This window comes from Anser cygnoides, chromosome 1 (genome assembly GCF_040182565.1).
Source record: "Anser cygnoides isolate HZ-2024a breed goose chromosome 1, Taihu_goose_T2T_genome, whole genome shotgun sequence".
Lineage (NCBI taxonomy): Eukaryota > Metazoa > Chordata > Aves > Anseriformes > Anatidae > Anser > Anser cygnoides.
Window position 1 is genome coordinate 109,893,301 of NC_089873.1, and position 26,648 is coordinate 109,919,948.

The window sequence follows — 26,648 nt, forward strand, 5'->3', positions numbered from 1 at the left end:
AAAGGTAATACATAAGCACTATTGAAGGAAATTTGTTCATAATAGCCTGTGGTTTACTTCTTTAATGGAACAAGAAATATTTTTTCTTCCTTATACTATATGGAATTTTCCTAATATTTCAAAAAATATTGTTCTCAGATTAAACACTCTGGAAATATCTACAACATTAATGAAAGATTATATATATATATATATATGTATATATATATTAACCTTTTGCAACCATGAGGAATAACAGACAATAACAACACAGTGCATTTTAAGGGTTTAGCTACAAATACCTTTCTTATTTGAGAATATTTTAGTTTTTTATGCTTTGAGAAGGATGGTAAAAGGTATTGCTAAATTTAATACAGATTTCATTGAAAAATACAATATATGGAACAATTTTTTTATATTTTTTTATCAAGGTAGAAAGACACAGTGAAGAATGGAACTTAATTTTGCATTCATTGCCAACTTCAAAAATTGTACTTAATTTCTTAAGGGTGAAAAGGAAATTCTGGAGGTAAAATTATATTGCTGTGAGTTTCTATTTCACATATCGCAAATTTAACAGACTGAGTAGCTCAACAGACTTAGTAGTTTAAGTATCAGAGGAATGGTTTCCAGAAAAGACCCTTCCTCAACGTAACACTAAATAATTTTCATAGACATGCTTTCATCACTTTAGCAAATTCCCAAATCCATAGACACTCTTGAAATAAACTTTATTCCTTCAGTGTGCTTTGGAGTACAAGCCTAAGTAGATTCTAGTCATGAAGCAGGGAAAATTAAGAGACAGCTACAAAAGAGAGAAACTTTTATTCTTTTCCATTATTTAATGGACATAACAGCATATCACTTTTTCCAGCCAGATTCAAATAGGAAATTACTAACACTTTTCTTTTATTACTTTTCTTCCTGACATTTGTGTGTTTGCTTGACTGCTTCCTTTTCCTTCTTAGTAAGCTTCCACATAGGTTGTTGTCTTTTAGAAAATGACTCCTGAACATCTTATTTGTGAATCTTATTTGTGAACATCTTATTTGACAGAGTGGGGTGTGGATGATAGATTTGGTTCAGTTATTATCTTTCATTGATGCCTTTTCTTTGAGGTTTAAAGATTTTATCTTTAGAAATTGTAAGCTCTCACAGGACATAGAGAAAATCTTACAGTGCATTTACTTTATGTAAATGGGGCCTAGTAGAAGCACAGATACTTAGGGCAATTGGAATATAAGGTAACAGTAATAGAAAGCTAAATGACTCACTGTGCAAGTCATTGGCAGTGTTGGGAGATTCAGCTGCTTTTTCTTTGCCACCTAAGTATGTATCCATCAAATCATAACTGTGGTTAATTCTGAGTAGACTTGATTTCAGAACAATATACTGCTATTTATTTTAAATAAATATTTTTAAAATATAATTTAAATAATAAAAATGCTTATTGTCAATAAAAACTCTAAATACTCTTGATTTTAGCAGGTATTTAATTCAAATATTTATACTTGAGTATTTTTACAAGCAATAGAGTCTGAAAAATGTTATTTATAATACTAAGCATAGATCATTGATGCTGGTGGTGTTTGGAAATATTATACAAGGTCCCCCATCTGCAATATTAGACAAACTGCTTCTTAAAATTTATTTTGTAGTACATATTGAAGCAGAAAAAAAATATTATGCAAAACTAAATAAATTTGTTCTGCGCACTTAATTGCCGCATTCTGAGTATCTTAAATAAGTACCAGGGACTCATTTAGTTTAATTTATCATTCTCTTCAAAGAGTAATCTGTCCTCTGTGTTATTCTTAAGCCTTTTGATATGACTGTAAACATTTTGTATCTCTTTTCAAAGCAGCTACAAGTGATGTTCCTCATTTCTAGATTAAATGTATCCCTTACTTCTAGATTCCATCATGCCTATCAGGCTGGACACTTAGAGACCTGGTATGTAGGTCAGAAGTATAGCTGTTGCTATACTTTCCATCTTTGTTTCATGTTCACAAGTTTCAAGATTACACTGAGACTCTTCTGAGAGTCTTCAACAAAGGAGTGTAAATGTAGGGCAATGTACACAGAATAGTCTACATCTGCAGTGCAAATGCATAACAGAGGGACCAAAAATGGGGAAAAATATGGAAACTAGAGATGATAGCTAGGTACCCTAGTAAGCAATTTTCTAAGGTTTTAGAAAACAAACATTTTAATTAATAAAAAAATCTTGTATTTAACAGAAAGAAAAAAAAAGTGTATTTATTTTGATACCAATGCAAAGTGAGGCCCTTTAAATATAGTAAGAATTCTTTGACTTGCAGACTCTTATGAGAAAAGAGGGAGCAGATGTTTTGTCCATTGTCCCTGACCACAGCTTCAAATACAACAGATACTGACTAACCACCTTCAAGAAACTGCAGAAGCTATTATTTCCATCAAACGACCCAACTACAACAAACAAAGTTATCAAGGGAATTCAAGAAATAAGAATGTGCGGTTTACTCCAAATAAATAGATGAGCATGAACGTGCAGAGATTCATTCTGATTTCTCTGTGGTATTTTATGTGTAAACTCTGAATCCAGCTCAAATATTAAGGCTTAAATTTCCTCTAGACAGTACTATACACAATTTATTAACAAAAACAGAAGCAGAGTGCTGGGTTCAAGCCACAATAAGTTTCAAAGATACATGAGGTAAACATAATTTTGACTATTTTCTCTGTTGTTTAACATACTACTACTTTAGTAAAAATTAATTGCACATAAATATGACTACTTGAATTTTAAATATCTTGTGATGAGCCATTTGGCCATAGATGCACTGGCAACTAGTTTCAGATGGGTTTGCTCTCTTGCTTAGATGTTTTCTATTGAAAGAATAAGAGAAAACAACAGCAAGGTTTTCCCATGGGGGTCACATCATTAAACACTGAGATAAGAACATTTTTTCATATTTAAAGTTAATTTGTTTCTAAAAAAAAAAAAAAAAAGGAAAGAAAAAAAAATCTGTTTCATTTTGATGAGGTAAAATGTCAGCTCTTTCTAACTATTATTGGGCTTTAAGTTAGCTTTGATGTGGATCAGGACACACCAACCACATGGTTTAATCCACTTTTTTCAACAAAAACTGAACAACCCACCTTTATTACAGAAGCAACTGAGATCTGCAGGATCAGATAGGTTAAAAACATGTTGAAAAGAAATCTCCCTATATTGACTATGTCAGCGAAGGTCATGTCCACTCTCCTAGTCCTGTAGCGAGTCCATCCAAAGCAGCCATTTCCAGAGTTGCAGAGAGCATAACACAGTGGTTATGGTTCACCTGGGATAAACTTCTTTCCACCTCCTCAGAGCTCTGATTGCCTGACCCTCGCTTGTCTCAGCAGCCACTTTACTCAGGTTATGGATTTCGTGTCTCTGCCTGGCCTGCTTGCACTTTAAATATTCCTTCTACCTCAGCCCACCACTTCCCTGAGGAAGTATACGTGATCTGATCCCCTTTCCAAAGGATGTCATTTGATCCTGACTGTAGAGGGCAGGACAGCATGCCATTTGTGCATGGATTACATCTCCAGGGCATTCTAGCACTCCTCCTCACTGCTCTCCAGCCACCGTCTCCTTACCAAACATATGTTAAAAAAGAATTGGAAAAATGTACCTCTCCTGCAGGAATTTTAAAGGTTTCCAAATCCTAAGAACTGGAAAGGGCTATTTGTCTAAAAACCTGATTCCACTGAATCTGTACCACAAAACTACGGATTTCATGTTTGTTGGAATTACAGAATACCCTCCAAAGTAGCTTAAATGAAATGAGTAGAAAATCTTTACAGCAACTGTAACACAAACTCCAATGCTGCCTATAAATCAAAAATCAATGGAAGCACTTGATTTTAGTATACATTTTTCTACAAGTTAAGGCATAAATGGCTACTATATAAGCACTGTTCTGTCACTGAAGATGTGGCTGATAATTTTTCCTCTTACCTTATGAATAAATGTGCAGTCAAAAAACAATTTTGACTTGTAGTGGTTTTTTTGTTGTTGTGGTTTTTTTTTCATAATCTGTAGCTACATAAAAGTCCTTGTAATCACTTCTTAGTTGCAAAGCAGTTCTACAGAAATTATTTGCTCTATTGATATATTGAAAAAATATTTAGTTGGATGTGTGGGGAAGCTAACATACATCTTCTGAAACTAGTAATGAAAATTGCAAATCTAAGTGCTTATATGTACCTCATTGGAAATGTACTCCATAAATTGTTACTTTGTCTCCTGACACAAATTACTAAAAACATCTGAGACTCTGGGTGATCAATATGCCCGTATCATCTAAGATGATAATATATCTTCTGAGAAGCTAGAAAACGCAGGGTAGTTGTACTGGCACCACACTCTGCTTCTATCTTTACAAGACCCATGAGATTGTGTAATTTTTTGTCTATGATTTTCCTTGCTCAGTACAAACACTTCTTTCCATTTAATGTTTTTAACATGCTTAGGCATGCACACGGAATCAGAGCGGACTCCATTTAAGAGAGGTTCTGAACGCTTGAAGTGTGATTTAAATTAACAAAAGTTGTATCACTGAAATACTATAATTGCAATTCAAAACAATGTTTATCACACAGGTTTACAGAAATCAATTCCCTAGGTGTTGTCATTGTCTAGGAAACTTGTCTTCCATGTTGTTTTCTTTATGCCATACTTATATTCAACTCCGCTTTAAGGCTCTTGGTGCAAAAAAACAAACAAAAAAAAACCTTATTAGAGCTCAGACCCCATCATGTAGTCCATCTTTCAGAACTCCTTGGGAAAAAAACACTTCACATTACAGTATGGGACAACAGAATGTGTCATTGACTTCCTGAGGCAGATGATTTTATAGAATAGAAAATGTTAATTATAAATCAATGCATAGGGGATTTATATTATCCAAAGATAAAAGAAATTGATTAACAAAAAAAAAATCCTTGAAAATTTGACAGTTTCTGAAATGTGGCAGTGGTTTATCTCTGAATCCAATCCAGACTACAAGCAGAAAGGTTCAGATGTCATGAGAAAATGGTGATCTTCAAATAATTATAAATCTAGCTAATGCTAAAGAGATGTAGTATTCTTACCAAGCTTCTTGTCAAGAGGTTTAATTTGGTTTTGACTTTGGTGGAAACTGTGCTTTCAGATCCAGGGAGACAAGGAGTCTCAGTGGAGTTGTCTAGGAGGTTTTAGGCCAAACAATTATCTTTTAAAAACTGCATGTCATGGAAGTAAATACTTGTGTAGGAAAAGATGAGAGGTGTTTTAATTTCTTGACCTCAAAATAACTGGAAAAAAATATATTTGAAAATCAACATACAAATCAGTTTTACAAAAGCTATACAAATAGCTTTTCATTTTGAAGCTATACTTAGTAAAAAACATTAAAACAAGACATTAGTAACATTAAAAAATAAAAAGTTTCATGATGAAGTGGAATAATTTGATTAATTCTCCCTAAAAACACACTTTTTCTCTGTAATTTTTTAGCATTTTTAATTATCACTCTACTTTTAGGATGGAAAATACCCTTTACCAAATCTTCAGGACATTAAAAATTACTATTCCTAACCTCTTGTTTTATTGAAACTTAATTAGCCATTGTTAATTTATTCATACTTCAAGAATAACCCAATAATCAGTTAAGCTTTGGCTTAGTTGTGTACTGAACACATAGGACTAACAGCTGCTGTATTCATTTCTATGTTGTTTACATTGCAGGTCAGTTTAATATAATTTGGATTTATACTTCATCTTTACTCATCTTCCTAAACAGAGGTGTTTATATGCTCTTCATATCTATTATTTCATCTCTGGTCTCTGGTTCTTTTTTTTTTTTTTTTTTTCTTGCTTTCAATTTATTAACTGATAACCTGAACAGCATGGATTTGTAGAACAGTGATTTTCCTTTCCTCTCCCTGCTCTGTTGACCTCAAGTCTATTTGACAGAATGCATAAGGGACCATTCTGTAGGTGGCATGGCACATGGCATGGCACAGCTGTCATCCATATAGCTAAAGACTCTTTTCTTCCTAGTGAAGGCAGTCTGTCAGAACTGAGTGTTGTGATGGTCCCTGGTCCACATAAAGACCTGGTGTCCTATGATCCAGAGGGTATTTGTGACTCTATTTATCATCACACATCAAATGTGATAAGAAGCATGCTAACAGTTTCACAGAAGGGATGATTGTGGGCTATTGCTCAGGTCCAGTCCCCCAAACTGTTTAGCTTAATATGAAAAATGTAGGCCTGGGGTCCAAGATTATTTCTAAGGAGGTGGAAAGGTAAATTAAGAAAAAACTACCATCAGGGGACTTACATTTGCCATACAGGTGCCTCAGAAAATATGGAGATGCAGGGGTTAATTCCCAAAAGGTTGTAAACCAACAACATTTTGGCATTTCAGGAGCAGAATGAACATGTTAGATTTGTGGAGTGTCTTCCTGACATGTGGAGTGTCTTCATCTTAAGATTCTGTCACTGTCTGCCCCCAAACTGAGAGAATGCCAGTGACCATAATCCCAGTGCAGTTCTCCCAGATTATAAGGCTGAATGAGCAGGTAATTATAACCCATCCTTTTAATCCGTGGGGACACTGAAGACAGGATAATTTTATGTGTTTTATAGGATTTGTAAAATTTAAATCCTTGTAATTTAAAAAGGGATATGCAGGAATATAAATTGGCAGTTGCAACCTAGCAGGAGTACCCTTTAAAATCCTTCTAGATAAAAACAAGACTCACCTTCCAACCACCAGTACTCCCACTCTGCTAAATTCCAGCACCTGAAATCAAAATGATTCAAACAACAGAGTCTAGGCAGAGTCTTGTGATCTGTTGCAAATTACTCTGTCCACAGAAGACTCCAGTTTTACTGCTAAAATCCTTCCTAAACTGCTCAGAGTAGCAGCAAAAATGTTTTAGATAGGTAATTGATATTGATTCTAGCAGCAACTATTCACTGGAGCACGTAAGAAGCAAACAGCAGCAGGAGCAAACTGTCTTTTCTTTTAATGTCTTCTGACTGTAAGTAGAAATCTATGTGTTCACCCACAGATTTAATATCCATTTATCCCATCCCAATGAGTTATAAACACTATAATAAAAATAAAAAGAAAAGTAGTAGTCCAAAACAGGAGTTCTGCATTTCCCATCTTTCTGGCTTTGTCATTACATACTGCTATCTTCTGATTTGTGAAAGCTCCAGTTAATAAGGTAGGCAATACAATAATTTTCATTCTATTTCCTTTGTGATAGCAAATGCTCTCCAGAAGTATTCATATTGCAAAGGTGGTGACTTTTAACATTTTAGAAGTACATAACCATTACACAGGGGAAGATTCATATCTGTATTCATGTTCTCAGGCTCCCTTGAGTGCCCCAGCTGTCCTTGTATGCATTGGCTGCACTGCAAATACTAGAGGGAATACACTGGGAATAGCACATCATTTGGCTTTGATTTGGAGCCTTGCCAGAAGGAGTAGGCCTGGGATTTCTGCAGTTTGAGAAGTACAGAGAGAGAATTGGATATTACAGTCCTTGGATGAACGCTCATTCTTATTCCATGAAGGACTGTACTGAATTTACAGAAAGATAAGCCCATCTGATCTGTCTGTTGGTACTTAGGGGAACACCTGAAAAATTTATTCTGTCAGGATGGCCAAAATGTATTAGAATATTTATGGATTAATGTATTTTATTCACTCATGTTTCTCAATAGAATAAGCATGAACATTTACAAGATTTAAAGGACACTTGCAGAGCTAAATCTTGACCTTTTGCTAAACCTTTTCACAGCTGCAGGTACCATGAGGTACTTCTGAAAGAAAGACCAGGAATGCTCAAGCATGTGTTACACAACAAGGCACACTGTATCTCTGAGACTACAAATATGAAATTTGCAGATTGTAAGCATACACAATGATTTGACATTAATTATTCTGATTTGGAACTCCTCTTTCTCTCTCTCTCTCTCTCTCTCTCTCTCTCTCTCTCTCATCACAAAGATGATCAAGGGGCTGAAGCACCTACGAAGAAAATCTGACAGAGCTGGTAATGTTCAGCGTAAAGAAGAGAAAGTTTTGGGGTGACCTCAATGTGGCTTTTCAGTACTTAAAGGGGACTTATAAAAAAAAGATAGAGAGTGACTCTTTGCTCAATCAGATGACAGGACAAGGGGGAACAGTTTTAAACTAAAATAAGGGAGATTTACATTAGAGGTTAGGAGGAAATTCTTTACTCACAGGGTGATAAGGCACTGGAACATGTTGCCCAGAGAGGTTGTGGATGCCCCATCCCTGGAGGCGTTCAAGGTCAGGCTGGGGCAACCTGATCTGGTGGGTGGCGTCCCTGCCTATGTCAGGGGGTTTGGAACTGAGTGATCTTTAAGGTCCCTTCCAACCTGAGCCATTCTATGATTTTATGATTGTATATACATGTCCTTGAAAGTTATTTCCTGTAAAAGAATAATCACTCTGATAGTCAAAGTCAACATTTTTACAGTATAAGTTTAATAAGCCAAGATATTTTTACACTGTTTATGGGAAAAGGGGGCCTAATTGAGATGATATATATAGCTGAGTCTTTCTGAAGAACATTTTGTCTCACTCTGTTGGTTTTATGTAGCAAGGTTTTGGTAATGGGGGTGCAACCCTGTAGACACCAAGGTCAGCAAAGAAGGAGGGGAAGGAGGTGCTCTAGGCAATGGAGCAGAAGTTCCCTTGCAGCCTGTGGCGAAGACCATGTTGGAGAGGGTTTTCCCACCACCACCCCTGAAGGACCATGTTGGTTCAGTGATCACTGACACCTGTGGAGGACCCCCTGGAGCAGGTAGACATGCCCTGAAAGAAGCTGCAGTTCATGGACAGCCCACACAGAAGCAGGCTACTGGAAGGATTTGCAGCTCATGAAGGAACCCATGAAGGAGCAGTGTGTTCCTGAACAACAGCAACATGCGGAAAAAAACACATGATGGAGCAGTTTGTGAAGAGCTGCAGTCCATGGAAAGGACCCATGTTGAGCAGTTCATGAAAGACTATATACCCTGGGAGAGAGCCCACACTGGAGCAGAGGAAGAGTGTGAGGAGTAAGGAGCGGCAGAGACAAAGATTTATGAACAGACTGCAACATCCATTCCCCATCCCTCTGCACCACTCAGAGTGGGGGAGGAGGTAGAAGCATGTAGAGTGAAGCTGAGCTTGGGAAGAAGGGGTGGGAAAGTGAGGAAGGTGTTTTTAGATTGTTTTTAGTTCTCACTATCCTATCTGTTATTAATTGGAAATAAATTAAATTAATCTTCCCCAAGTGGAGCCTGTTTTGGCTTTGATGGTAATTGGTAAGTCTCCCTGTCCATATCTCCACCCATGAGTTTTTTCAGCCCATTTTCTCCACCTGTGTTGCTGTGGTTGGGTCAGCATGGGACAGTCAGCCAAGGTTAACCCACCACAAACATTTTTTTCACATCTCAAATGTGTGGGGACATTAAATAGTACAGAAAATATAGGTGATTATTTTGAAAATATTTCAATAATTTTTAGTCTTATTAATCATTTGCCCTGTATTATAAAGAAACAACACAACCATGCGCTACAACAAGCACAAAACAGACTTGTTCAAAAGTACTACATATAAGGGAAGATGCCATAATAATATACTATTGAGTATGAATAGGTCCACTCCTTTCTTCCTTACTCTTCTTTCTTCTCTCCCTTTTTGTTATGCTTTCTCAATATAAGTAAACATAAATATATAACCTCTCAACACCCATTTCAGGAAAGGAAGCACTGTTTCAATTTCATAGAGACAGAAAAGTATAAATGTGAAGCCCAGGGTCACAGAGGATGTTTGTGGCTCAGCTGAGTTATCAGCTGAGCATGTTTTTTTCAGAGTTTCAGATCAGCACTTCATTTACAACACATTTCAGCCTCCTAATGAAGATTTGTCACCAGCAAGTAAAATACTACAGGCTGCTGAACTTATAAAGATTATTTTCTTCACTTTACAAATGATGGAAATATTTTTAAAAAGTTTCGGGGATCTGTATATGAAAACTTGAGAATTATTACTTACAGAAGAATATACACCTGTAAATCATCAGCCACAAAGTAATTCAATGAATAGTATTAAAATTAATCAAGAAAAAAGTCATAGGATTAATAAAAATTTTGCTCCGAGCATAACATACCAACTCTGCCCAACTTCTTGACACGGCCTTTTCTCCTTTATAGCCATTCGTGCCAGACATGGATAGCAGGTAAGCTTTACATTATGTGATGGGAGAAAATGGCTCAGGCAGCAGACAGAGCTACGATGGGGCTGGCCAGGCTCATCAGACACCAGCTGGGCAGCCCTGCAATACACTGCAGCTCCACTCTGGCATATTCTAGCAATGGCACATCAAGAATCTTGGCACTGAGGATGCTTCAGAAGAGCATAACAGGCTCACAAATACTTAGTAGCTATTCCTCATGTGAAAACACAAACTGGGAAAACAGTTGTGTCTGCTGAGGCAGATTTCCATTCAGGAAGCAGAAGTGAGCTTTGCCCGGAGGTCTGGCTGGCAATCAGACCTTTAGCTCTGGGGATCAAGAAACACAAAAAAGGGAGAAACATGCTAAGAAAAGCAATATGCAGTTTGACTAAGGTATCCCAAAGGCAAAGTGCAGTTATTGTTCTTTAAAATCTCTTCATATATAAGCTAAACTCAAATCATGTCTCCAGGCATAGGAGACTACAAGTACTGTCATGTTAAAATGAGAGAAAAACAAAATGTGTCATATTTTTGTCCTGCATTAATAGCAGACAGACAAACTGGGATTGTTTTGTGTTCTGTCAAAGCTTCAAGTTTTGAGATATATTAAGAACCTGGTTTCTTAACTGCTTTCAAAAGGAGTTGTGGGTGGTGCCCAGAATCTCTTCAAATTTACGACTGTAATTACAGAAAGCAAATGAATCCCATGCTTCTATTCATTTGCTGTGTATGAAGAGCATAGAGCTTAAGAGCACAAAAGGGAGAGAGTGAAAACTACAATGGAGTAAGATTATTATTTTAAGGTAAGTCAATTAAGTTTCTAAAATATCTTCCAGAACCCAACACAGATCCTCTACAGATGATCTTTTTACTTAAGAATATTTCTTTCCTCTTTTTGTTTATAAAAATGAATTCATTGAGAGAAAACAACCCTAAATGAAATACCTTAGAATGCAGGTAAAGATTAGGAGACCCTACACCATAAGATTCTGAGACATAACTTCCAACATTAAAATGGTCCCTTTAGAAATCATAATTTATGTCTGAAATAGAACCAAAGTTTAAGCTTCAAGAGTTTGGCCATTCTGGGTGGAGAACTCCATCTGGGGCTTCCAACGGATGTTCAGCTCTTACAAGCTGGTTACTCAGAAATTGGGTGGGGAGGAAAGAAGATAATGTGCATTTGATTTATATTTGTGTGAGAATCAGGGAAACTTATTTTTGAATACTTTTTAATTTGGCTGACATACAAATTTCCTCAGTTCTAGTACAAAGCCACTTATCAAATCCATATTTAATCTGAGAAATCAAGCAGGATACATAGTTTATATGTCACCCATACAAATTCAACAGAAAGACCAGTTTATTTGTTCTAATAAACATACCTAGCTTGTATTTTATGTCATATATTTCCTTTCTCCTTCAGCAGACTCACTGATGACTCTACAAATGCTCAGTACCTACACAACAATTACACACAGGTAAAACCAGGAGAAACCTGTTATTTGAAAATGGACATCAACCATTTTGTTGTTTTAGCTTGTTAGTTTGATTTTAAACAAAAACTGTATTCTTTCCTCTCCTCACCTCACAGTTACAATTGCAGATTTCATGTGAAAGAAACATTTTCCAGTCTAATTTTCAAAGGCAAAATGGCTGTGATAGCACCCAGAGCAATGTGGCTGATATAAGGAAAACTGAAGACAAAAATGTCAGTGTGTTGTTAACAAGAACATGGTTGAGAGTACAGAATTTTGTTTTTGTGCATAGGCTGAAAGGAGAAAGCTGTTATGTTAGCATCATGTTTCACTAAAGACAAGCCTCCAGGGAAACAACTCAAGAACGCAAGGAAGCAAGAAGCAAACTGTGCTGGAACTCTCTTGAAGGGGGGAGGCAGAAATATGCTGTTTCCATGCTGACTTGGCGTCCACTTAGGATAATAATGAAATATACCTTTAATATAATAATATAATAATAATGAAAATATACCTTTGTTTCAGCCAACACCAGTATATTCCAGACCAAGAAAACATATTCAGTCTGCCAGTGCAGTATACCTTGTTACTGAATACCTTCTTCACTTATTTTCAGTCTTAACAGCCTCACTGACATAAGTAGTCTGGAAACTTTTCAAAGCATAAAAATATAAAGCATTGCAATACCAAATCTATGACCAGAGTTACATGGCTCATCAGAATATTCATACTGAAAGTAAAAAAAAAAAAAAAAGTAAGCAAAAGCACTAATGGAATGTAAATACATGTCTCTAGTACAAGCATGAAGAGGAAATGAAGACAGAGATAACAGTACATTTAGCATATGTGCTTTTGTTTAATGTACAAACACTAAAGTTAGAGATGAACTGCAAAATATAAAAGTATATGTGTAAGTCTTGTGAATCAGAGAAGTACTGAAAATATCTGAGGTCACCAAAGTCTCTGAAAACTACTTACTAACAATGTTTTCACACACACACACACATACACGCACACATATATAAAAGACCAACATTAAGACAGTATTTGGGGAATTGTTTTGTTTTGCCTTTTTTAATGTTAGTGCCAAAATGGAAAAACTTTGAATGGTAAGATAATGAATCTGTAAATTGTTTTTTGTCAGCAGAAATGACGTGACTGGGGAAAAGCTCCCTCAGAAATTCTTACTATATTGATTATGTGCAGACTTCATTTCAGGAAACAGGCTTTATATTCTTCTTTCAACTATAAGCTCAAGTAAATCTCTTGGGTGCTTCAGCTTTCTCTTCTGCAAAGAGACATGATTAAATTGGTTTATGTGGTAGCTGAGCCAGTGATGCAGAGCGATACATGAAGACAAAGTGTTATTATAAGAATATAAAAAAAAAATATGTTTTGAAAATACATTTGGCAAGAGGTAAATTGTCATTTATTATGATTCACATCCAGTAAGACTATTGATGTAACCCCAATAGTAGAACTGCACTGTTAGGGAGAAAATTAGCATATAATCATAGAATGATTTGAGTTGGAAGGGACTTTAAAGATCATCTACTTTCAATTTGAAAATTTAAATGAATACCTAAAATGTGAGTAAGCAGTTACGTAACCAGGAAAAAGCAAGTCTTCTTTCAAATACCACTCTAATCAATTATTTGTAAATTGCTTGTTGAAACTATTTAGAAATATTTTTCTTTTCATTTTTAAATTATTAGAATATATAGGGTTAAGCAGAAGAAACATATTGCATAAGATTTCACTATGATCTATCCACTGTATGGTGAGATTCAGATAGATTTTCATTTATGAATGAAAAGTAGAGAACAAGGTTAACTTATGTATGTCTACAAATTGAAGGGGCTGCATATATACAGGAACTCAGGATAATAAACCATTTTAATTGGAGCTGCACCTTGGAGAATGTGGGATGCAATTCAAAATACCCTGGACACATAAGAATTTAAAGTGTGGATGATGCATAGATGCTAAAATAACTCTTCAAAACATAAGTGACATAAGTATTACAAAGCTGCACATAAGTCAGATGTGTCACACTGTTGCAGAAGAGATGACAAATACTTGAAATATGTAGTAAAAGCAGTTTTACTCCTAATATATTATGTAATTCTTCAGACCTGTTGGTATCTGCTGCTTCCCAAAGCATTTTGGTTTCGAATACTACATTTCAGGAAGATATGGATCAACAGAAGAGAAGCCAGAGATGAGCGCTGAGAAGCAGCAGAGGTCTAGAAAATCTGATTGATGAAGACACATAAAAAGCATTGTGGTGTGAGACATCAGTCTTCAAATGTCTTTAAACTAGTTATAAAGAAGAAAACTAATTATTTTCCTTGTCATTTATGTTAAGGGCAGAGGATAACCTGCTGAATTAGAGGAAGGGAGATCAAGATTATATTCAATGAAGCACGATATCAATGGAAGTGAATGCCAATGAAAAATATTTGATTTCAATCCCTGCAGCCTTTAAATATAGATAGATAGATAGACAGATAGATAGATAGATAAATACTGATTTGGGGTGGGAAATGGTCATCACAATATCTCGATACCACATCTAGCAAAAAGCAAAGCATTTAACACTGTCTCCCATGATATCCTTGTCACTAAATTGGAGAGGAATGGATTTGGTGGATGGACCACTCGGTAGGTAAGGAATTGGCTGGATGATCATGCTCAAGTAATTGTGGTCAATGGCTCAATGTCCAGGTGGAAATCATTCACAAGTGGTGTTCCCCAGTGGTCAGTACTGGAACCAGTGCTGTTTAATATCTTTGTCAGTGACATGGACAGTGGGATTGAGTGCAACCTCAGCAAGTCTGCTGATAACACCAAGCTGTGTGGTCTGGTCGACATGCTGGAGAGAACATATGTCATCCAGAGGAACACTGACAGGCTTGAGAGCTGGGCCTGTGCAAACCTCATGAGGTTCAACAAGGTCAAGTGCAAGGTCCTGCATTTGGGTCAGGGCATTCCCAAGTACAAATAGAGGCTGAGCAGGGAATAGATCAAGAGCAACCCTGATTAGAAGGACCTGGGGGTGTTGGTTGACAAGAAGCTCAGCATGAAATAACACTGTGCTTGCAGCCCAGAAAGCCAACCATATCCTGGACTGCATCAAAAGAAATGTGGCCAGCAGGTCGAGGGAGGTGATTCTCCCCCTCTACTCTGCTCTCATGAGACCCCACCTGCAGTACCGTGTTCAGCTCTGGGACCCCCCACAGCAAAAGAAGGGCATGGACCTATTAGAACAAATTCAGAGGAGGGCCACAAAGATGATCAAGGGGGCTGTAGAACTTCTCTTATGCAGGCAGACTGAAGGAGTTGGGGTTGTTCCGTCTGGAGAAGAGAAGGCTCCTGGGACACCTTATAGCAATTTTCCAATACCTAAAGTGGGCCTACAGAAAAGCTGGGGAGGGACTCTTTTACTGGGAGTGTAGCGATGGGACAAGGAGTAAAGGCTTTAAACTAAAATAAAGTAGGTTTAGATTAGGTACAAGGAATAAATTCTTCACTCAGAGGGTGGTGAGGCACTGGCACAGGTTGCCCAGAGAAGCTGTGGATGCCCCATTCCTGGAAGTGTTCAAAGCCAGGTTGGATGGGGCTTTGAGCAACCTGGTCTGGTGGGAGATGTCCCTGCACACGGCAGGGAGGCTGGAATTAGATGATCTTTAAGGTCCTTGCATCCCAAACCATGCTATGATTCTATGTGTCTATGATATATGCTCAGTGATTTCTGTGTTTATAATAAACAGAGAGAACTGTAAAGCTGAATTAAGTCTATTGAAATCATCTGTTACTACAGCTGAACGTGAAAGCAAAAACTGGCCTAAAATGACTAAAAGATCCCACCCTTTTTGGTCTTTTTTTTTTTTTTCTGTTTGTTCAGCCCTCTCAATTTCATTGGTACTTTTGCTACAAACATGTCCTTCCAGCTGTTCTGTGCTACTGTCACTTGTTTTGAGCAAAGAGCAAGAATTTGCTGGCATATGCTGCGTAGCTGGGGAAAACTTGGGGGTTTTGCTGCATTACACACCTGCATATAGTTGACAGTTTTTATCTCCTAGTGATCTCCAGGAGAATGACAATAATCAGTGACAGTTTCACCTGCAATTTCAGCTCTTTCCTGACACCACATGTTTTGGAACTGAGGCACACAGAGCACAACCTGCCTGCTGCTCACTGGGGCAGGAGGCCAAGAAGCCATCACTCAGGGGTACTCCATGGATTTCTCCACGGTTCGCTACATAGGCTGCTCAGTGGACAATGTGACTGAAAAAAATTCTCAGGGTGTCAGTGATATCTTTTACTTTGAATCTGTTAGAGAAGGGTGTAGAGAACCATATATGGAGAATGAGAACCATATGGTGTGCCATATGTTCCACCATATGTGGAACCATATAGAGAATGGTATGGAGAACCATCCTCTCTTCAGAACACTTTCATGTGAATTTCAGGCAAACAGTGCTGGTTTCAATACAAATCTGATGGAACAGAGATCTAGTAAAATTTCCATTAAAAAGCTCAGAATTTCATAATCAGAGATAAAGACTGTTTTCTAGTTTGTTTTGTTTTGTTTTTTTGTTTTGTTTTCCCCACGTGGTTCAGTTATTAAACTCAAAGGAAAGGAAAAAACAGAAAAAGTTGTGATGGTAGCTATTTCTATGTGTTAAAGCAAATTTCAAGAGGGATTTATAATGGAAAGGTTAAAAATATTATTTATTGCCAAGAAAGAACTGTAAAATCATCTGAAAGCATTTCAGAAAATAATTTAGTTTATTAACAGCAAATCTACATTCACCCAAATTCCATTGTCTGAATAAGCGGTGAAAGGGAAGTGTAGGAGGATCTCACTGAAATGACAGCAAAGTTACACAGCCTCAAATATAATTACTCCAATTCAAAACTCATTTGCTCCAAGTGATGATTCGCTTCTTCTAATGATGGCAGAGTGAATAACTTTTTCATTGTCTAGATTTTTATTTGGTAAGTTGAAAGGAATGATTTTATTAGCAAAGCAGTCTTATATGCTTTTAAAATGCCAGTTTTGAGAGAACCTCAATTATACTACCCTGTTAAAAGGCAGGCTGGACTACCTTATTATTCTTATATTGAAAAAAAAAAAAAAAATCTATGTCCCAACTGATGTGTTATAGCTAATAAATCTATCTTTAAGAGATTAAATTACTGCCTCTGATCAACAATATAGCATCAATTTGAAATATGAGAGAAAGAGAAATGTTTGCAGCTTACATTATGAGTCCTATTCTTACTATCTACACATAGTTACTACTGTACATAACATTTGCTATTGTCATACTAGCTTTGAAAACTTTTACAATTGTAAATTTAATTAGTAAATTTCTTTTCTGAAAAGCAGATAGCTTGACTGACACCTTCTTATTTAATAGAATGTTTTGTGTATTCATTTCATAGTTGTTTACTATTCACATACACTCTCAAGCTTTTCCCTTTTTCAGATACACTTTTTGACAGGCATCAAGAAGCATCATTTTTAGTACACACTGACAATGAAACAACTTTGCTAGCCAAAAGTATACAACATGTTGTGAATATTTTTCATTTTTTTCCTAGAATGAACTTACCATTGCATTGTGTATGTTGTTATTTCAGAAAGTTTTCTTTCTTTAGTAAAAAAAATTATCTTGGGACAACTGTTGAACACTGCATTACTGTTTTTTCCCCTACTCACTAGGAGAGTTAAAACTTCTTGACCAAATGACATATTTGTTTATCATAGAGGAGAGATGAGATATTGTTCTGCTAGAAAGAATTAGGTATCTGTAATCTTTTCTATATTTGTAACATTTCTTAATGGAAGGGACCCACACAGAAATATATTAGGGACATGGTTTAGTGGGTGATAGTGGTTTTAGGGGGATGGTTGGTCCAGATGATCTTAGAGGTCTTTTCCAACCTTAATGATTCTATGATTCTATGTTTCTATATTACCTTGATAGCCCATTTTAGCTAATTAAAGTTATCCAACAGAATTAAAATGTTTTCTCATTTATTAAAGCACACCAACATTTTTCAGTCTTGGACCCGTCTGCCAGTCACTTGCAACTTTATTAAATTTAAGCTGTTGTGGTAAGAATTTCCATATGGATTATACCTATTATTATATCTTGCCTTTATTAAATTTTGTGAAGATTTTAAATCATTTTAAAGAACAAGACCAAGGGGAAAATACACTGTTAATTCCTTAATGAAATGTTTTCTTTGTTGTTGTTGTTTGTTTGTTTGGAATGTAGCTGCCACCATTACACCCTGAAGAAACTTGAAATTAAGTGAGGAACCATCTCCAAGTATCAGACATTCTTTCTGCTGTTTTGAGGTAAAATCTGTTCCAAAGGGAAAAGTTTATGGAAAAGATAGACAATAATTGTTTTAGAAATTAATTCCCCAATATGTGCTCACTCTACAGCTAAGAACAGAATTCAGGGTCTTGTTTTTTTCTATTTTATTTTCTGACAGTTTCATCCTTTCATTAAGGCCCACGGAATGAATTACAGCTTACTGCTGTATCAGCTGCTCTGTTAGCTCAGGTAACAAGTTTATGTGGTGGATCAAAAGCCCCAACAGCACTGATTATTCACGTGACTATCAGTATAATTCAGTATTAAAACAGAAATTATAAAAATAGTAACATTATCTAAAAAGAGGAAATTTCACGCATGCATACAAACATAAAATTTGTATTGAAGGAATATTCTTAAAGAGGCAAAATTTAATTCATTGTATATGAGAGGGCATTTCTTTACTATAAGGGTGACAGAGCACTAGAACAGGTTGCCCAGAGAAGTTATGGAGTATCCTTCTCTGGAGATATTCAAAACCCACCTGGATGCCATCCTGTGCAAAGTGCTCTAGGTGATCCTGTTCGGCAGGGGGGTTGGACTAGATGATATTCAGAGGTCCCTTCCAACCTCAGCCATTCTGTGATTCTGTGAAGATGAGAAGGGCCAGAATCAAGACTGTGTTTATAAACATAATTCAGCCCCTTCTGTACATTATGACCACATATTTGAAGGTGGGTTTTTTTGTGTATTTTTTTCCCCACAGAATTTCAGGAAAACAACTGGTCATACAGAAGGGATCAGGCTGAAAAATGAAACATGATGTAGGAATGATGGGGCAATGAAGGAGGCTCTTGCCACAAGGTGCCCTAGTTCATTTGTAGCAGGAAGTAGTAAACATTGAAGACTGCTGGAGATGATCACTATAATTGTATATTCCTTATTTTCTGAGTGTCCGACTTAAGACATGTGCAGCTTAAGTTGCAGAGCTGCTGTAAACTCACGGCTGCATATGAAGTCAATGGAAACTGTGCTGAAATATGTGAATGCTATGCAATATTAGAGACAGACAAGACAAACCCCAAGTGCTTCAAGCTAAACAACTTAAAAGTAATAGTTCTTTAGACAATAATGTCTGTGTCTCTCAGTCTCCATCTATATAAAAAAGATAAAGTCTTTTATCACAGTGTTGTCAGAACACAGACATTACTGTTTATGAACCACTCATCTGTGAATATGAGCCCCAAAGTAAAATCTACAAGGAAAACCAGTTTGGCCACTGTGGAGGTAAAAAATGTTCATCCAAAAACCACATGGCAGTGTTCATTAGGGCGGCATTGTGAATTCTGCACAAACTCTATGCTGCATACTTGGGGAGAAGCAGCAAAAATAAGATGGGATTTCAAAACATAATCAGAATGGCTGCAAATGAAGACAACCTCTACTTTGATTCTAGCATCATCTAAGTAGAAAGTAATTTAATGTACAATATAATGTGTTATATTAACACAAACCTTTTTTTTTATGTAAAAATTGTATGAAGGTAATGCTATACATCAAAAAGTTTTCTTATTTTTGAGGATTAGCTTTAATAGTAGATTATTGTTGCAGGGAACACCTAAGAAAGAAAAGTCCAGTCTTGGGAGAGTGAGAAACAGTTCAACACTCAAACCACACCTCTGCAACAAGGTTGGAAGATGGTAGGATTGTTCTTCCATTTCTTGGTTCTCTATTAATGTTGCTGGATTCATGGAGATTACTGGACAAGTAGATGAAATATGCCCACTCTTTCATATCACAAAGTTTAGTCTTATCAAAAGTTTTTTCTGAATGCGGTTATATGGTTATTTTTTAATTGATACATTTCAGTTCAAAACAGAACACACAGAGAGGCATACTTAACATTCATGTCAATGTATTATTTGTCACACTTTCTTAAAGTGTATACTGTCTCTCATTTAGATGCTTATGTCTATTATGTCAGACCCTCCCAGACTCTCTCTTATTTCATAAAGAATGCCAGAATCATTTTGATGAAAAGGCTTCCTTCCTTACAGTTTTTCTTTTCTTCTATTTCATCATCTATGGTGAAACACGGCAAAAAAATGTTAAAAACATTCAGCAGTCCCAATGACGAGGATCACATACTTACGAAGACACGTGCTCATTTTGTTATTACACAGTTTTTAGGTCTCCTGTGAAGTGTATATTACAAAAAAATTCTGAGAAGTGTTGACAGCTAGCAAATACTCTGAAATATTGACAGAGAGATCAATATACATTCATCAAAATGCATCTGTAAGTCATGCATATAGTCAGACAATTGGAGCCCTGCTATCCAGTGTTCTTGTCAAAGAAACCCACTCCTAATGAGTCTACATTATATAATTCCCACAATAGCTTTTCTAATTAAACAAACCACTTTACACTTTTAACAGAGTACTTACATTGTGCACTAAAACTTATGAGTCTAGAAGCTATCTGGTGTATCTTATGATTCTTATGGGGAGCAGTTATCTAATAAGCACATGCATTAGTGCAGTTTTTAGAAATGATATTCACTAAATCTTTTGGGCTTTATATTTTTACTGCACGGTTAACAATTCTGTGTGTTTTAGCCTACCAAGCACCAGAGAGAGGTTGTAGAAATTCCTGACCTTCCAGTTTAAAATTGAGTAGTTATAGGGTGCAATGCTTACCCTTTCTTTCAGCTCATCCTAAATCCCTTTTCAGTATCCTAAGACGTGTTGCAAGCTATCTGAAAAGGATTAATAAATCACTACCCCTCTCACCTTCACTTCTGCCTCTCCTTGTGTTCTACTTTTAGACACTGCTGTTACTGCATCATCTCAAAGTTCAGATGGAAAGTCTTGTAAGCAAACATCATGTCTTCCTATGAAATCCAATTCCCTTCTTCCCCTAAAAATAATGATAAAAAACATACCAAGAAAACAGAAAAAGAAAAAAAAAGATTCTGACATGCATTACTTCTAAACACATCTGTACGAACCCAGTTTCCAAGGAAATCTGTTGAAGGACTAACAGAATATATACTCTGGCAACAACATAAAACCTATGATCTCACAGTGAGGTCATAAAAGAAGATGGGGAATCATGGTTGGCATCTCAGCAATGCCTCCTCTGAGGCTAAATCAGAGGTGCAGGTGGTGTGATCAGTGTGCTGCCTGCAACCATAGCAGTGCCCCACATCGGGAGAAATGAAGGAGGCAGGTGCCCCATCCCCATGCAATTCACTGCTGAGCACACTTTGCCTCAGACAGACAAAGAACAACAGTGCTCAGGTCTCCTCCTTGGTGCAGAACAGGGGTGTCTCCACAGAGACATTCCACAACCCAAATCTCAGAATACTGTGTTCTGGCCATATAAATCCATACACTATGATTGCACAGTGCTTGCAAAATAGCATGTGTTGTTCCATGGCAAGAGAGAAGATTCCTTAATTCCCTGGTAGCTTTAAATTACTAGCAAGGCAAAAGTTCTTGTTTGCTGCAAGATCAAGCATGCATTCCTGTTGTATGGGATGCAGTAATAGATGAACTCAGCAGTCCATCCATCACTGCTGGTTTCTTACATCATTCTGTCAAAGTTCTGCTATTATAGAGCCTGGGATCAATTTTAAATATAATTATCCAGTACAGGAAGGCTTAAGCTCTTTAAAAGTTCAGATCTAAATTCAGCTAATCTAAAATGTAGAAAAGGTCAGCATGAATAAACAAGGAGAAATAAAGCAATAAATGACAATCCCATTAAGTGAAGAAATTTAATAGAAGAAGTAATCTATACATATGTTTATTTATAGTGTAAAACGAGAAAACATGCCCTGTACTTTACAACAATGAAGCATGGCAGGTAAATTTTAAAGCAGTAAAGGCATCAAAGAACACAGCTGCTAAACAAACTTCAATTTTAATCAAAGATACTTATGTTTAGGAAGACATTTAGAGGCAAATGAGACTCTTGGCATTTCTTCATTTATTTTAAATGTATTAGGAGCTAATTCAGTGGGCCAAAATTTCCAGAAGCACTATAATAATGTGCTCTAGTACAACAAAATGACCACAGAACATAGCATAAGAATCATAGAAGGTAAGGTGAAATGTATCTTCTATTTAATTTTCCTGCTAATAAACAATTGTGCCTCAAAGCACAATTTCAAGGGTTAGTTCAGTTTAATTTTAAATGTCCAGAGAGAGGGATATTTCATCCATTCTCTTGAGATTGTAGTCCACTGCCTTATAAACTGTTGAGAATCTTTTCTTGACATTCAGCCTTACGTCAGAACAAAAGCAATCAAGTTTGTCTCGCAAGAATTCCTTTCATCTACCCTTAGTGCCCTGTGACTGTGTTTATCCAAATAGCAAAGTCAAAAGCCACCCCAGTAGAAAGACGTTTCTAAAACAAAGAAAAAGTATGGATTCTAAGAAAATAAATTAATTTATTCTTATTTTATTTTTGTTCTTCAGTGAAATCATAACACTCGACTTGAAATACAGTGCTTTGTAGAAAATAAGACCCCATCAGGCTCTCTTCCTGAAGAAAAATTTAAGTGCTAACAGAGAAATATAAAACTTCTGGTCAGATCTTAATCTGATATAAAACTTTCTGTATGCATTAACTTGAGTGCAGGGCAGCCAAGTGAAGATTTGAGGATTTGGACTATTAGGTTAAACACAGTCTTTGGAATGGGATAATCATCGTTGATTAAACTTTATCATTTGCATTATATAAATGTCTCTGAGCACAACTCTTTCCAGATTTTCCTTAACTTCTTCTCATAATGATTTTGCACTGTGAAGGGAACAATTTTAGGTGAAAGTGGCACAACAATGATGAACAAGGATTTGTTCATGCTAGTATGAATATTTTGACAATGTAAATTTTTTGGATAAAGCTCATAAATGTGTGAAGATTACTACTGTTCTTTTCAGATAGTGGCTAATTTCAAGTCTTAATATGAAATTACCTGAGTATATCAAGTATGAGAATGTTCCAGAGACCACAAAAGTAACACTTATGGCTAAATAAGTAATTTATGGTTCATAGAAAACTTAAGAATCGTTTTCAACCAGGTTGGGTTTAGGGCCTGAAAAAAATAGTTACAGAGGATCCGTAGTTCACAGTTGAGACTTCTGCATCTCTTGACGTCATTTATATCTAGTGAAGATCAAGTCCATAAGCGATGGACTTAGAATCTTTTTGTACTTTACCTCACTGAGCCTTCAATCTCCACCCCAAACAACTCTTGCATTTTCCACTTGCATAAGTGAAATCAACACATCATACATCTGGAAGTAAGCCACTTGGAAATAAAGAACTCACAGTTGTATACTTGAGCATCTTATCAGAAATCAAATATCTCAGTGCATATGTCTGATGAGATTGCTGCTGTGACAGAGAACTTTCTAACTGGGTGTATAAATTGGCTGTTGCCATCAACAACGTGGTGTAAGAAATGAGTTAGATATAAACCTCAAAGGAGACGTGTTGCCTTGATAAAACTGTTTGTTTTCCAAAGTTTTTGTCAGTATGACGTTACACCATTCTTCATTCTTATGTCTCAAGCCCACTCTCTAATCCTAGCAATGCGGCACCATTTACATGGTCCATAAGACATTGTAGTAGCAACATAAAGCAGTACTAATTGCTTAACTTGATGCATAATCAGTCGTCCTAAAGAGTTCAGTAACACCACTTGCATAGATAAAGACAGTAAAAGTACAGTTTTTGCAGGAGAGTTAAGGAGAAATTATGGCAGTCAAGGACTTAATATATTAATTTTGTGAACTGTACTTCATAAATGGCTTTTGAATGTATGATTTTTTTCCAGAGGAAAATCTTTAAAAAATAAAAGCCCATACAACAACTTCAATAAACTCTAAAATGAAATAACATTTTGTATCAAAAGATATGTTTTGTAAAACTAAAAAAGAAAAATAATAATAATTAAATTTTTCAGAAGGATTTTTTTTCAGACCAAAACACTTTACATTATTGATTTCTGATCTCCACATGGAATTTAAAGATCATTGAAATGTAGTACAAATCAGTAAAGTATCTAAAAAAGGGAAAAAAAATAGCAATTTCAGAAATTTCAGTGAAAGTATAGTTTTCCTTGCTCATGCAACAGCCTTCAGACCATATACTAATGATCTTGGTACATATATAAATATCCATATAGATATATACATATATGAAGGAAATTGATATTGTGTCCCTAGTTATGGAAGGATGAGCAGAATATTTCTGAATAATTGCTGAATGAAAGTAATTGATAGTTGTCTGATCTAAAGACTTTTGCTATCATCAGAAAAGAGTAAATTCAAACAAGAACCCATCTCTGACAGTGGAGAAGCGCATCCAATGGATGATAGAAGAGGAAATGAATGAATGGAACTCCTCTGGACAGAAACTCCTGAAGGAATGTCGAGGCAGAAGCGGGGACAGAATCAAAGGGCCCATTTTATGATTATGGAGACTATACTTGGGGTAAGAACAAGTAAAAAAGGTATTATTTTAATAACCCACAATTATGTGACTTGTGTATTTTTAAAAGTAGAAATATTAAATACCTGCTATCTCCTGAAACTCAACAGTTACAGTAACAACTGCTTAGAAGCACACTAAAATCTCATTGATGTCAGCAACTCAAGCAACCTTTTGTGGTATTGTGGTATAGATCAGTTGCCCGATGTATAAGAAAACGATGATAGTGGTAACTTCAACAGTGTGAAGTATAAAAAAGTCACGTAAGGGTTCTTGAAAGATGTTTAAAATAGAACTGCATTTTTATAGCCTGTCATTTAAGATATGCACACAAGTTATTGATGTTATGGTTTTATAGTCAGATTGAAATTACCAGAAGATTTAGTTTGTGAATCTGTAACAGTAAAATACACACAGTGCCTGAACTTTAAATGTGACTTTGCAATAGCAATATCATCTGCTACTTGTTAGCAAAGCTAATGGAAATATAAGACTATTTTTTCATAGACATGATGAGAAAAAATACCAATTTTCTTTCTTTAGAAAGGCCATGAAACTTAATTACTCTATGAGCTACTCATCACGTCTGAGTTAAAGTTAAACCATTTCAAGCTCTATTTTCATGATTAGTAGGATATTCACTGTAAAGAAATAAAAAATAAATTCTTGATCTTTATCACCCTGAACTGCTCACTATAGTCCAAGATTTCTCTCTAATTATTAGAGTCAGCTTTTCCAAGCTTTCAAAATATTGATAATATGCTAAATTTAAAATAGACCATATATTTAACTTTGCTACTAATCTACCATGGCAAAAATGTCAGATTAATTAGCATTTGATATGTAGAATGTATAAGTTATGGTCTAGCTTAAATTTTTACCTTCAAATATACAGTTTTTGTGAATACCACCAACTTTTTGGGGTATCGGTTCTCCACCGAGCTGTGATAGGGCTTGATGTGACAGTGTACTCCCCTTCACAACCTCCCTGCTTAAGTAGAGAATCCAGCCTAAGCAGATAACCATCACTGGCAGTCATGATAGAAGTGTCTGGTCATGATGGCTGTACCCTGGAGGCAGGGGAGACAGAACACAAATAGCCAACGGCCAGTTTAATCAATGCACACACCCCCACCCTTCCAACCCCAACCACAGCACTGGCCAAATTTGGAAGAAAATAACATCTGTATGCAAATGTGACCGTAAGTCAATCATCTTACCCCACAAAGAGTGAGCAGCCCAGAAGCCCTTTGTGCTCTCCTGACACAACAGCAGGCTGCACACCAGGACCTCCCCTTGGGCAGAGATGCCTCCCAAAATTACTTCTGCAGATTGAGAGGACCCTTACTGCTATAGAGAGTCAGTAAGCAGATTGAGAAAATAACAGCATGCTAATGCACTGTAATGGTGCTTTGTGATCACCCTTTAAGATCTTAGCTAAGTAGCATACAGGATTTATGTAATTCATATAATCTTTTAAACATTATCCATTGGCCAAGTCTGGGACTAGGAGTGAATTCTGCCACACCTAGGCTCTTTATCTCTTTAGCTCAAGGAGTTTAGAAAGCAAGGCGGTCTGAACCTCATAACTCAACAGAAGAGACTCCTTGATGCAATGTTGCCTAACCTAGTTCCTTTTTTGCAGTCTTCATGTAGTATAATGTCTTTCATTTAGTGTCTTTGAGGAGTATATAGTGTCTTTTATATAGTATGTGATTATGAATATCTTCCAATTATAATCAGGTGTATCTTGTCATCATTAAATCTTTAAGCCACATGAGCTCTGTTGTCAATAAATTGTTGTGGCTTAACCCGGCTGGCAGCTAAACACCACACAGCCGTTCGCTCACCCTCCCCCCTCCCTCTCTGGGATGGGGGAGAGAAACGGGAAAGTGAAGCCTGTGAGTTGAGATAAAGACAGTTTATTAAGACAGGAAAATAATAATAACAATAATAATAATAATGATAATGATAATAGTATTAGTAATAATAATGTGTATGAAACGAGTGATGCACAATGCAATTGCTCACCACCCGTTGACCGATGCCCAGCCTATCCCCGAGCAGCCG

General features: G+C 36.3%; 1 long non-coding RNA gene across 1 annotated transcript; it reads right to left on the reverse strand.

Moving 5' to 3' along the window:
- Positions 1 to 12,656: 12,656 nt before the first annotated feature.
- Positions 12,657 to 21,094, reverse strand: LOC136789747 (uncharacterized). The gene is made up of 3 exons (XR_010828673.1): positions 20,867 to 21,094; positions 18,619 to 18,722; positions 12,657 to 13,024 (listed from the first exon to the last, which is right to left on the reverse strand). It is a non-coding gene; the product is annotated as an uncharacterized lncRNA (long non-coding RNA).
- Between the last annotated feature and the right edge of the window lie 5,554 nt (positions 21,095 to 26,648).